The sequence below is a fragment of the Octodon degus genome, unplaced genomic scaffold, assembly GCF_000260255.1.
Source record: "Octodon degus isolate 3935 unplaced genomic scaffold, OctDeg1.0 scaffold00001, whole genome shotgun sequence".
Lineage (NCBI taxonomy): Eukaryota > Metazoa > Chordata > Mammalia > Rodentia > Octodontidae > Octodon > Octodon degus.
Window position 1 is genome coordinate 18,347,092 of NW_004524577.1, and position 9,677 is coordinate 18,356,768.

The 9,677-nt window shown below is 39.9% G+C and overlaps 1 pseudogene; it reads left to right on the forward strand.

The window, feature by feature from the left end:
- Positions 1 to 8,512, forward strand: part of LOC101591695 — a 25,109-nt pseudogene extending 16,597 nt beyond the window's left edge.
- The last annotated feature ends 1,165 nt before the right edge of the window (positions 8,513 to 9,677 follow it).

Sequence of the window (9,677 nt, forward strand, 5' to 3'; positions counted from 1 at the left end):
AGAAAGAAAGAAAATGAGACCTATTAAAATCTTCTGCTCTGGAGTCTGAGCAACAAATTTGATAACAATACATAATATAACAACCACTGTTAATATTCCATTCTTGTTCTGAAATTCTGTACCATTTGTATTGTCTTATATTTCTTTGTTTCTGTCTTTGTTCTTGTTATTTGTTCTAGTTCCTGTTTTTCCTCTTTAAAATAAAAAAGCAATGTTAATATTAAGCCATACTATTGCTTTAAATGTCTTGCTAGAAAAATTCAAAGCAAATAGTTATTACATAATTACTTTTTCCTACAGTGGAGGGGATCAAAGCTGGGGCCTTGTGCATGTGAGGCAATTGCTTTATCACTGAGGTATACCTTCAGTCTTTCATAAAATAAATAATTGCATATTGTTTTGCCTTGATGGAAATATTTTTATGAAAAAGGACATGAAGTGCATTTAAATGAATATGTAGCACAAAAAATGAGTTTAGTCTTAAAATTATATATCATAACTTGGCAGAATAAATTACTCATGTAAAAAGGATGTGAATTTACACAAACCTTTCCCATTAATTGTTTGAAAAAATATAGTTCAGATCATTTATAAACTATCTGCTTATAAAATTTTCTATAGATTCTCATTTAAGGATAGTCTGCCCAGATACATCTGATAAGAAAAAAACAAGGTAAACTTCAAATAAAACTATTCACTGGGATTAATCGGTGATCTCACTACATAATTTTAGGAAGCCATAATAAATTCTCCCGAAGTGACTGCCATCGGTTTGCTTGAAATTCGAAACAGTTCTTCATATTGTATCTTTTTAATTTTTTCATTCTACTTTTACTTTTTGCGTCTCAATGTTTTCAAGATGATTATAGACTGATGTGCACTTTTAAGAAATAATATAGGGAGATTTCATGAATTTTACTCTCTTACATCAATGGTTATGTCTGAAAATGCGTACGACCTTCATACAGTCACGAAGCAAAAAGTGTCCGTCACACAGCAAACCCCACCCTGCCCTCTGTGAGGCTTTCCCTCCTACCTGTCTGTTCCTTCCAACAGTAATACAGTTTTCACTTCCATACTTTTGTCATTTCAATAATGAATTCTTGGAATCATTCTTAAAAGATGTGACCTTCAACAATTGACTTTTTAAGCTGGGCATGGTGGCGCACACCTACAATCCCAGTACGGGAGAGGCTGAGACAGGAAGACTGTGGCAAGTTCAAGACCAGCCTGGGATACAAAGTGAGTTCAAGGCCAGCCTGAGCTGAACAGAGAGAGACTGTGTAAGAAGGACTACCACTACTACTACTACTGCTACTACTACTACTACTACTACCAATAATAATAATAATTGGCTTTTAAAAATCACATATAGATCACAAGTCCGCATCTTGTACAGCAATTAACCACTAAGAAGAATATATGCAGTGTATTATTTGCTGAAACTGTACTTCCGATTGGATTTGAAACTGTCTCATTGCTATCTGTTTATCAATAAAACTTTGAAAAAAAAATCGCATATAGTTCAATGTGTTCAGGGTCTCACTACACAGATCACACTCACAGTGATCCTCCTGTTTTCAGTCTCCCAAGTGCTGGGATTACAGCCAGTGCCACCAAGCCCAGTGTCAGTTGCCATCTCAGTGTACCCTGGAGGCAGGGCTGCCGCAGTACGCCAGGGATGGAATCCCAGTCCCTGGGCCTGGGTAAGCAGGCATGTTTAGTACCCTGAGCTATCTGGCCAACCCAATAATTGGCCTTTTATATTCCATACAAATCTGTATTAATTTATCTAAGTTTTTATCTATATCAATAATGCATCTCTTCCTACTGGCGAGTAAAATTCCATGAAGTGGATGTGCGCCATGTTTTAAACCGTCCACCCCTGTAAGACATCTGGTTAAATGACTGTAAGTATCTGTGTCGTAGGGTTGTGTGTAGGGTTATGCATGTACTTGTTCTCAGTTTTCTGAAATAGTTCACAGGAATGCAATTGTTTGATCGCATATTTACCTTTCTTAAGAATCTGATAAACTGTTTTCTAGAGTATTTAATGCTTCACTTGAGTGTAGGAGTGAATCAGGTTTTTGCTTTCTCTCCAATAATTTTTTTTGTTTGTTTGTTTTGTTTTTGGCAGAACTGGGATTTGAACTCAGGCTCTTGTGCTTGCCAGGCAAGCGCTCATTCTACTGAGCCATCTCCCCGGGGCCTTCTCTCCAATAATTTTTGATTCATTGTTTAGTCATTTCAGCGTATGGCTCATACTTACATGTGATTTTAATCTGTGTCTTCCTGCTCTCTGTCTTGAGGATTTTGTCACGTAAGATTTCTTTTTTGGGGATAAAATTTGTGGATTTAGTATTCATTTTCAAATTTTCTTCTTAGGCCATTTACTATTTTTTAATATAATAATTTTATTTGGGGCCCAGGGAGAGAGCTCGGAGGTCTAAACACCTGTCTGGCAAGCACAAGGACCCATATCTGATTCCATGTAACACATGCTGTGTTGGCCTGCACCTTACCAGCCACCAATACTGGACATGGTGGTGCACAACTGTAATCCCAGTGCTGGGGAGGCTGAGATAGGAGGATCACTGTGAGTCTGAGCTGCATAGTAAGACCCTGTACCAAATAGAGTAAAAAATATATGTAAAATTAGAATTCAGAATATTTTATAAAGGAAAAGCTATGCAAAAACAAATATAAGACAGAAAGACAAAAAATTTAAAGCAAAAACATGCTTTGATAAGGACTCAAGTATAATGAAGTATTTCATAAATATTTCTTACCACCTTGCTGTCTTTATAAAATGTGTAGTGCTTTGCTACTAGTGGACTCTACTAATGCCATTGAATACTGAAGGGATTTTATTTTATTTTTTAATGTATTTTCATACAGGGTCTACAGGGTCTCACTACATAGAATGGACTTATAGTGATCCTGCTATTTTCAGCCTCCCAAGTGCTGGGATCATAGGCGCGCCACCATGCCCAGTCTCGATCGCCATCTCAGCGTGGCCCGGGGGCGAGGCCAGCAGGGCCTTCCTGGGATCAAACCCCAGTCCCCGCACCTGTCTAAGCAGGCACTTTAATCCACTGAACTATTTGGCTGGCCCAACTGAAGGTATTTTAGATATCCCTGCAATCACGACTTTACAATGTTACTTCAAAGCTCTGCTGTTTTCAGTAATTTTTAGTAATTCAGTTGGCTGTCAATATAGAGTTTAAATCACTGCATAGAAATTGAAGATGTTCTTTTTCTTGATCTTAATCACAGGGAAATTGCAACATGTTCAGATTCTCCCTCTTTTTTCTCTGTCTGGCCGTAGCACAAGAAAGATAAATGGGAACAGTACTTTCTCTTTGTGCTTCTGTCCTAGCCCTAACTATGAAAGCTGTCACAGTAATCTATTAACACCATGGATTTCTTTCTTCAGCCCAAGTGACAAGGTTGCTATTTTTGAAATGAGTTCTATCTTTTTATTATAGGCACCATGAATGATTAAAGGTTTCGGCACTGGAAATTACTCAACCTTTGTCTAAGAATATGGTCGATCTTAAAGTTGACTTATTGTGATAAGGAAAAGTAGAAATTTCACCTCATCTGTCTACTTGAAATGGACAAGATATGATATGATGGGTCATAATGGAAGGCAGGGGTTATTCTTTCTCTATATTCAGTGGAAATTTCTTTTATAGCACAGAGGAGTGAATTATCCCAAGTCCAGCTCTAAAGAAAGAAGAAAATAGATGTAGTAAAGAAGTGAAACCTCTTCGGTCTTGTCTTACAGGAAACTTCTACATACATCTATTTCCCCTTTTTTGGGTTTCCCAGCTGAGCTTAAAAATAAAATGAATATTTTATGAATATACTAATAATGTGCATGATTTCAAGTCTCTTTTTTTTTTTTTTTTTTTTTGGCATTGCAAGGGGGAGTATGCGTAGTCCACTGATTTATTTAAATCATGTGGTATATCAGTCAGGGTTTTACTGGAGGAATAGATACAACACAAGATATACAAATGTGTAAGAAATTACAAGATAGGCTTATGAGGGTCAGCCAGAGAATCAGATGAGGAAGCCTATGGAAGGTTTCTGCCCGCGGGAAACTGAATGATTCAGCACAAGGTCTGGAGCTCACTGCAGTGTTCTGTGCACTCCTTTCTCTCTCTCTCTCTCTCTTTTTTTTTTTTTTGTGGCCAATTCAGCCTGCCCTGGTGGTGGGGCTAGCGAGGTCTGTGGTGCAGGGGATTGAACCAGTCTTTGCACTTGCCTAAACTTGCCTAAAATGTACTTTAGATTGCTGAGCTGTCTTGCCCTCCCTTTTGGTGCATTTCGGTATTAGGAAGTCTAAGAGTCTGCGATGGAAAGCTGATGAGTCTATGCGGGAAGGCTCAAGGATCCAAGCAGGAGGCCTAAGAGTCTGTGCTAGAAGCCGGGAGACCACGTCCAAGCTGAATGAGAAGACCAGAGCTCCTCTAGAAGACCACATCCAAGCTGAATGAGAAGACCAGAGCTCCTCCAGGAAATGCAATGCTCCATCCTCCCTCAACTCCCTTTTATGTCCTTCAAGTGATGCGTCACTCTAGGGAGTGACCTCCTCACCTCAGGTTGTAGAATTGCTGAGCCCATTTAGTTAAACTTTAAATTTCTCAAGTTGACATGATTGATCACCAATTACATGTGGAGAATGATTTTTAAAAAGACCAGCATCATATGGTACGTTAAATACTTTTAGCTTTAGCATGTATGCAAAGCTTTTGTCTGTGTGTGTGCATGTGCGTGTGCGTGTGTGTGTGTGTGTGTGTGTGTGTGGTGTGTGTGTATGTGTGAGCAGAGTCTCACTACACAGCTCAAACTCATAGTGAGCCTCCTGTCTCAGCTTCTCCAGTGCTGGAATTAAGGTGTGTGACACCACACCCAGACTCAGTGACTGGCTCAGCATGCCTGAAGGGCGGAGCCAGTGTAGCATGTGCTGACTGGAATCGAATTCCAGTCCCTGTGCTTGCCTAAGCAGGCACTTAGTCTGCTGAGCTATCTTGCCGACCCTCTTTTGTCATTATTTAGATGCAGCAAATGAATTTAAGCCATTCCTGATTGAGTGACATTATTATGCCTAGTCAAAAAAAATATGTAATAATGACACAGATACAAGTTACACATCAGGAATATATCCTGGTTGGAACACAAATACCTTCAGAATCCTATAGGAAGACTGATACCTGATTGCAGTATGCCATCTAAAACATAAACTACAGATACATATAAGTTGCTTCAATCACCATTTGCTTTTTATTCAAAAATCTCATCTCAGAAAGCAGCAAATTGTATAAAGTAGTATAAAAATATACAAAGTCCCTTAAAATGATTTTATTTTTAGTGGTAGAATTGTTTGTCTGTATGAAATATAGCTCACAGGCACACAAAATTAACTGTTTTAACTATGGAGTGATATTTTGGGTACTATTAAGGTTGTAAAAGGAGCTGTAAAGATTGCCTGGAAAAGAGTTTCATTTCACATCTTATACCAACACTTCCCTTTCTGGATGAGCAGCGTGACGCTCATTGGAATAACTTATTCAATGCATTATAAAAACTGTGTCTTTAAAAATAGACCCTGGAAACATTAGTCAGGCATATGATAACTTCATGTTATAAATTATCTCACATGAGCAATATTTTTATTCAAGTATTCATTGTCACAGCCTGTTTATATCATGTATGGTTTGGTTTTCATGGGAAAAAGTCAAGTCTAAATTGGACTCTACTCCCTTTGATTTTGGCCTGTGGCTTGTTTGACCCATGAAATACACTAGAAGTCAAGTCGTGAGATTTAGCGTGGTACAATTCAGATATTTTAAGGTTTTGATATTGTCCTTAGAGACTATTTCCCTGTGGCCACCATGATTTTGAAAAGCTTAAAATGAATCTGAATTTTTAAAAGAGGCTCTGGTGTCCTGGATAAGTTTGGATCCCAGTTCAGCTACTGTACAGGGGTGACCAGGTCCCTACTTTGTATATGCCTGGGGTTGTTTACAAGATGTGGACAGGATAGGTATGCCTAGAGAACTTCCAAGTCCTGGACCTGTGTGTCAAAGTTACTCAGTATGAGAATAATCAGAATTTCTGAATATGTGAGTCCAGTTAGTCAGTAAATTCAGAATATTATGACTTTTGCAATAGGGAAGGTCTGAAGTGGTCTATAAATAGAATTGGTAATCATTACTGATTTTATTCATGTCCCTAAACTGTTAAGCTTAATGAGATTTCCAGGGTGTAAATAGAAGACAATTGTTAGCAGGTAATAGAAAATGTTCAACAGACTGTTTTGAATCATAAGGAAATTAATCCACTCATATAAGTATACAGCCAAAGTTAAGAGAGACGTCAAGATTGGCAGATCCAACCATCAAATACTGTTCTGGAGGTTTCTGTTCTGATTTTTTTTTTTTTTTTTTTTTGCAAATTACAATCCAAACTATTATTTTTTTCCTTTTTGCTTGCTATATGATCACAGTAGGATGGTCAGTAGAAACTGGGGCTAACATATGGCCATGTACAAAAATCAGGAAGAAATTACACCCAGAAAAATCTTGCAAGCTTTTCCAGGAAATCTTTTGTCTCATTTAACCAAATGCACTGTGAGTTCACTCTTAAATCTATCACTAACAAAATGAGTTGAGGTACTCTGTTTGGAGAACTTGGAAGACTTCCTCCACTGTGGATCAAGCTGTTTCTATTGAACCCCTAGGGTTACCCAGACAAAAGACAGAGAGCTAAGTAGGACCAGGACAATGGCTGTGGGGCAGTGAAATGTCACAGTAGCATTTGGTTAGGTTTGGCTGAAGGTCTGAATAGTCACAGCACATTGGATCTAGGGACCCTGGGCAATCCATTCAGTACAACTTTAAGGTTAGACCAGTCACTCTTGGCATTTAGCTCCTACATTCACGAATACAGATGCAGTGATATGAGGAGATTCTTTGGGACATTTAAAAATGTGAGACAAGTATTAGACAGTTTTGGAATACAGGCTCCATATATTAGCATTGTACCTCATCCAGAGAACTCAGTTCTCTTATTGGTTGACTTCCTTACTTCACTCTGCCCAGTTCTGCTCCCAGATTTTGATGGGAGAGTCACTTTTCCCAGCCATGGGGCATAAGTTCAACCCGTTCATCTCTCAGCACAGCAACAGCTGTCACACTTTGTTTTAAGAAGCTTAGGTGCAGGCCTTTCTCTGCAGGAAGACTTTCCCCTGCTTCTAAACTCCACAAGACCTGTCCTATTGCCCAGTGCTCTAAAGTTAGTGCTCCAGGACTGCTATAGTTCTGCATGATGAATGGTGTTGCAAGGAATTATTGCACTTCTTAAAATCTAATGAAGTTGAAGAGAATCTGTGTCCCAGGCATCACTCTGTTCCTGGAAAAACTGTTTCACCTCCATAAACTGCCTTTTCTCCTGTTAGAGAAAGGGGACATCTCTCGGTTCCAGGCTGTGAGTGGGAGTCGCAGGCAGGTAGGGGCACTAGGTGTCCGCGAAGGTGCAGTCATGGTGGCAGGGGAGAGCATGGCTCAGCGGACGGTCTGGGTGGACCTGGAGATGACAGGATTGGACATTGAGAAAGACCAGTTTATTGAGATGGCCTATCTGATAACTGACTCTGATCTTAACATTTTTTTTTATTTTTTTAAATTTTTTTTTATTTTTATTTATTTGAGAGAGAGAGAGAGAGAGAGAGAGAGAGAGAGAGAGAGAGAGTGTGGGGTGTGTGTGTGTGGCCAGCTCAGCCCACCAGGGGGCGGGGCTGGCTGGCATGTGGTGCTGGGGGATTGAACCACGGTCCCTGATGCCTTGCCAAGCTTGTTCTAAGTAGGTGCTTTAGACCACTGAGCCATCTCTCCAGCCCTGATCTTAACATTTTGGCTGAAGGTCCTAACCTGACCATAAAGCAGCCAGATGAGTCACTGGACAGCATGTCCGATTGGTGTAAGGAGCATCACACGACTCTGGTCTTACCAAGGCAGTAAAGGAGAGTACAATTACTTTGCAGCAGGCAGAGTATGAATTTCTATCCTTTGTACAGCAAACTCCTCCGGGGCTCTGTCCACTTGCAGGAAATTCAGTTGATGCGGATAAGAAGTTTCTTGACAAATACATGCCCCGGTTCATGAAACATCTCCATTATAGGATAATTGATGTGAGCTCTGCTAAAGAACTGTGCAGACGCTGGCACCCAGAGGAATATGAATTCGCACCAAAGAAGGCTGCCTCTCACAGGGCCCTTGATGACACTAGCAAAAGCATCAAAGAACTTCAGTTTTACTGAAATAACATCTTCAAGATAAAAACAGATGAGAAAAAGAGGAAAATGATAGAAAATGAGGAGAATGAGAAGACTGTGAGTTCACGCCAGTTCTCATGCAGCCACGACATAGTTCTCTGGAAACGACTGCTAGTGGTTTTTTCCCTCCTTTTTCATGCTGATTGCTTGGCAGAGCTCTTTGGCTAACTTGCATCTCCAGATTACTCAGGCACACAACACCATATAGTTTCCACTGTACGTTGAAGCTCCTTCGTAAGTACCAAGTCATGCCCATCCCTTGGTACATGCTTGCACTTGCTTTTAGACCATTTCTTTTGTTTAATAACAAACAAATGCATAAATAAAATTAGGTGCATTGAAATGCAAAAAAAAGAGAGAGAGAAATGTTGTACCCTGTCAAAATTGACCCCGTTTTGTTGCCCTTCTAACCTCACCGAGTTCCTGTTCTGTGTGCGCCGACCCCTCCCAATTCCTCACCCCTGTGACCCAAGTCTTATGATATCTGTTCCCCAAACCTTATCTCAATGAACTATATATGACTGCCAACTCAAATTCCTCCCAATTCCTCCCAATTCCTCACCCCTATCTGTTCCCCAAACCTTATCTCAATGATGACTGCCAACTCAGCACCCCACCCAACAGGACCACCCCATGAACTAAGGACCCTGCCACTTCTTCCTCTCCACCCCTCCCGTTTTTCCGGTTTTCAAGCTTAAATACTGACCCTTGTCAATGCTCGGCGCGCACTTAGGCACTTTGTGCCGGGTGTTGCCGCTGGGTACCAGCTAAAATAAAGCTCTTCTTTTAACTTTTGGACTTGCCTCATTGTCATCTGATTTTTGAGCTACAACAAGAAAGGGGACAATTATGGCATGCAGGCATCATTTTTGTTTGGAATCTCAGTGAGTTCATAAGGTGATGCATTTCTATAAAGCCATATTCAGACACTGCTTAGATGAATGGTCACTTAAAGATATTTTTGTGCTCTACTGCACATAGAGACACTGTAGTTCATACATGGAGAATGTTTAGCTGTCTTTCCCTAAGGTTCAGATTTTTATGGTTTTGATATTATCATGCTTTAGTGATTAAGGGAACATTCAATGGAATCAGGAAAACATAAACACCAGGAGTGTCTGGGTCTCAGGGAGACATGGAAAATGAGAGAGAGAGAGAGAGAGAGAGAGAGAGAGAGAGAGAGAGAGAGAGAGAGAGAGAGATCCAATTTATTCAATAAATGAAATTTAACACCTCAGAATGATTATCGCTTGTTCCTCTCTACCACCAATTAATTCCTAAATCCCACAGAGTTACATTCTGTAAACTCTTTCCCATCTGTCTTTGATTTCCA